The sequence below is a fragment of the Otolemur garnettii genome, unplaced genomic scaffold (genome assembly GCF_000181295.1).
Source record: "Otolemur garnettii isolate 467f Iridium unplaced genomic scaffold, OtoGar3 scaffold00156, whole genome shotgun sequence".
Taxonomy (NCBI): Eukaryota; Metazoa; Chordata; class Mammalia; order Primates; family Galagidae; genus Otolemur; species Otolemur garnettii.
In genome coordinates this window covers 1723714-1727431 of record NW_003852551.1, presented here as the reverse complement: position 1 = coordinate 1727431, position 3718 = coordinate 1723714, and the positions used below count along the sequence as shown (strand labels likewise).

The 3718-nt window shown below is 47.9% G+C and overlaps 1 non-coding gene across 1 annotated transcript; it reads left to right on the top strand.

The window, feature by feature from the left end:
- Positions 1–1207: 1207 nt before the first annotated feature.
- On the top strand, positions 1208–1334 carry LOC111728422. Its single transcript, XR_002775723.1, has one exon. It is a non-coding gene; the product is annotated as a U6atac minor spliceosomal RNA (small nuclear RNA).
- Positions 1335–3718: the final 2384 nt, after the last annotated feature.

Here is a 3718-nt window from a genome sequence, read left to right as displayed (position 1 = left end):
TGGCATCATATCCGTGAGCTCTCACACCAATCCTGTGAGGTAGCTGCTATTCAAATCCCTTTCATGCAGACAGAGAGAGAGAGACGGGCTCAAAGCTTAGCCTCTTGTGTGGTGGTGTCTGCATTAGAACTCAAGTGACAATTGGACTTTCTTCCAGGGCAGAGCATTTTACGTCCAGAGTGAGACGGCCCAGAGCCCCATTTCCCTGGGTCACAGAGGACAACGCCGCTGAGTTGGTGACTGCTCCCTTCAGCCTGTTTGCCTGAGTGCACACCATGAGCAGAACCGCAGGGGAGCTACCACCATGATGAGAGTGACTGAGAAAGGGACCTTTGTTCTGGGCCACCGGGAGGTGGGGGTGGTTTGTGGTGGCAGCAGAGCTTCGTTCCCCCAACGGCCCTCCTGTGAGCTGGGCCCCACACAGCCTCTGCTCACAGGAGCGAGTCCAGGCTTGCATATGCACAGACACAGCTTGGGTGTATTTTTAAAACAATTAGTTAGGTGCCAAATTGGAGAAAAACCGAGATCAAGCTGTGCGGCTTGAGTTTCCAAGGGATCGGCATGTACATTTTGGGAGCTGATTTTCATGAGAAAAGTCTGTCTGTGTCGTGGCTGAAACTTTACCCAGGCGTGGCTCTCTCTTGGATTAGCCTCTTCCTTGAGAACAATCATTCCACTTGGCAGATAATCAGAGCCAACAGTAAGCATTTATTAAGAATTTACCAGATACTGTGCTGAGTGCTTTTCACATATTTTATCCTCCTAATCACCCTAAGAGTTAGGTACTATTATCCTCATTTTCCAGATGAGGAAACTGAGGCTCAGTTGGAAGAGGTAGAGTTTGAACCAGGTCTGTCTTCTCCCTGGAGCTCATACTCAACTCTCCACCTTTGGCCTCTAAGGTCATCTTGATAACCTGCCACTGATTCAGCATCTACCTTTGTCTTGTGCTGGAGTTCACGGTCATGTCTTTTAGGTGAGACTGATCATGGTATAGTAAGCAGAGCCCAGGATTGATAATTGGGAGCCCTGAGTTCAAGGTTTAGATCCAGCTTTAACTTACTCCATGGTTGAGGACAAATTCCTTCCAGTTCTCTGGGCCTCAGTATCCAATCTGTGGAATGGGACATTTGGACTAGATCAGTGGTTTCCATTGTTGGCTATGCATCTGAACTACCTAACAAGTGGGTTAAAAATAATGATTCCTGTGTTGTATGAAGGGAGAGAAGGTTAGCACTCCCCTTGACAAGGATGGAAGAGGCCCTCGGGCCTGACAACATGCTTACAGGTAAGGCATTGCCACCTACTTTGTGTCATCTAACCATCTTTTTTATGTCTGTAACTGCTGTAAAAAATAATAATAATAATAATGATTCCTGTGCCTTTCCCCAGACCTGCTAATAGGCCTGGGAATCCTGAGTCCACAGGCAGATTCATACCCAAAACAAGCACTGAGAACCTCGCTTCTAGGGGCCCCTTGATAGCTTAGCCCCTGTGAGTTTAGGGAGGCAGAAAAGATCAACTCAGTAACCAATCGGGCAGCTGAGTCAAACACCAAAGAAAATAGTCTAGAGGTAGTATGTTTTGGAAGAATCTAGAAGAGAAAGAAGTTGGGTTGGATAGTGGAAGTTCAGAAGAAGAAGCAGAAACTGGCTTTGATTCATTTTAATGGTTTCATTTTTTCCTTGGAAGGAAAACCACATTTCCAGGGAAATATAGTAAAACCATACTTCTCAGTCCCTTGTAGTTAGGAGGGCCCAGTGACTGGATTCTGACCAGAGAAACAGGTAAACATGATGAGCAACAATTGTAGATACAACCATAAAATTCCTGTGGAATCCTCCCTGCTCTCTTCCCCATTTGTGGTGGACTGAGAAGTGTTGATGATAGTAGCATTTACAGATGGAAGAAGTAGGAGCTCCTGTGGCTTCATGAAGCAGTGTATTGTGGGCAATAAACTTAGACTATGTTAAGTCGTGGAGACTATGGAGTTGTTTGTTATAGCAACTAGTAGTACTTATCCTTACTAATATAGTCTGGAGGAAGTGGGACCAGAGAAGGCTCTTAAAAGGTAAGATTGGGACACATAGTAAGGAGGAAAAAGGCATTCCAGAAGGGAGAAATAGCAGGGGCTAAGGGGTGGGAGCTGGGACAGGTATGATGTGCTTGCACCCAGAGAGAAATTTAATCCTGTTGAGCTGAGGGGTATGCTGGGTAGGATTTGAAACCAACTATTTCCCAACTAGCAGTGTACTAGTACCAGCTCATTTTGGCTCATGAAAAACAATTGTTAGTATCTTTCCCCAAATCTGTATTCAGTGATAATGCTTTGATAGCTGAAATTGGCTGTGGTGGGAGAATTTACACCATGGCAAGTGGCAAACACTACAAGTCAAGGCTTTTTTCATCCTATTGTTAAACATTTATTGGCACACTACTGGTTGTAACCCCTATGAGGCTAGGTCCTGCCTACCTGGGCGCCAGTGAAAAGACCAAAGAGCCTGCAGCCATTTCTAATCCTTGTCCCACCCCTTCTGAGCTGTGTGGTCTTAGAAAGTGAACATGACATCTTTGAACCTCAGATTCCTCATCTGCAAAGTGGGGCTGAAAATAAATGAGATCAGGTGCGTGCAGCCCTTCCTGTATCCCCTTAGTTGCCACTCTTGTGCACATGACAGCCAGCCTCCTACTGTAAGAACTGGTGACTCTCCCATGGTTTTCTCTGGCCATGGGGCAGGTGCCCCCCAATGAGTGGCTCAGAAGAGCAGGGTTGATGTTTCTGGGAGCATTTCTCTGCCAGAGCTGAGTGCGAATTGGTAGATAAATATCTCAGCTTTCTCTCCCCTTTATCGAGACAAATCTGAGTCACGTTCTACAAGTTTCTCAGAAGTCTCTAGCATGATTGAGCCTCAGTTGTCCCAGCTGTAAGCTGCCCATTAGCACACCCTGAATTGGTTTCTTCCTTCCCTGCCTCACTTCTCCACCTTGCTTCTTGGGATCCCTGTCCAAGGGAATTCCTTGCTCTCTTGTCATTACCTCAGGGGCTGCTTCTGGAGAACCCATCCCAGGGAGCAGCCAAGATGACCAATGAGCAGAATTACCTCTCATGTGTATAGAGATCTGCAGTGAGTGAGGTCATGCCAGCCACCAGCTCAGTCCCCACAGCAGTCCTAGGAGGAAGGCAATAGAGATTATCTGCTGCATTTCACAGATAGAGAAACTGAGACTCAGAATACTGGTGATCAACACACCAATAGGAGGCATGTTCAGCTCTGGCTGTTCTCCCCTGACTGGTCAGGCTGACTCTGGCCCCAACGTGGGCCTGGAATGGTGAAGGACAAATGGGCTGGTGGTAGGAATGGCTGGTTATTAAATCTACCTATCACTCAGCAGGTCTGACCCCACTCTGTCCCAGGAATGCCAGTCCTGTCTGGGTCTGGCTGGGGGATTGGTGGGTAAGAGACTGACCCAGGAGGCTGCTATGTGGGGCCAGTGTAGGGAATGAGGTTGGGAATGGCCCCTAGATATCTGTGTCCCCACAATATGAGGGCAGCCAGGGCCACAGGGATAATGAGAGGGGGAGGCAAGGGTGGTGTGATGTACCCTTGGGCAGTGACCTGAAGAGGGGCCTCCTGCTTTGGGCAAGGGGGTGTCTCTGCCTCTAATCCCCCCTGGAAGTGATGAACCCACCAGATCCAGGTTCCCAGCCCCAGAAGAC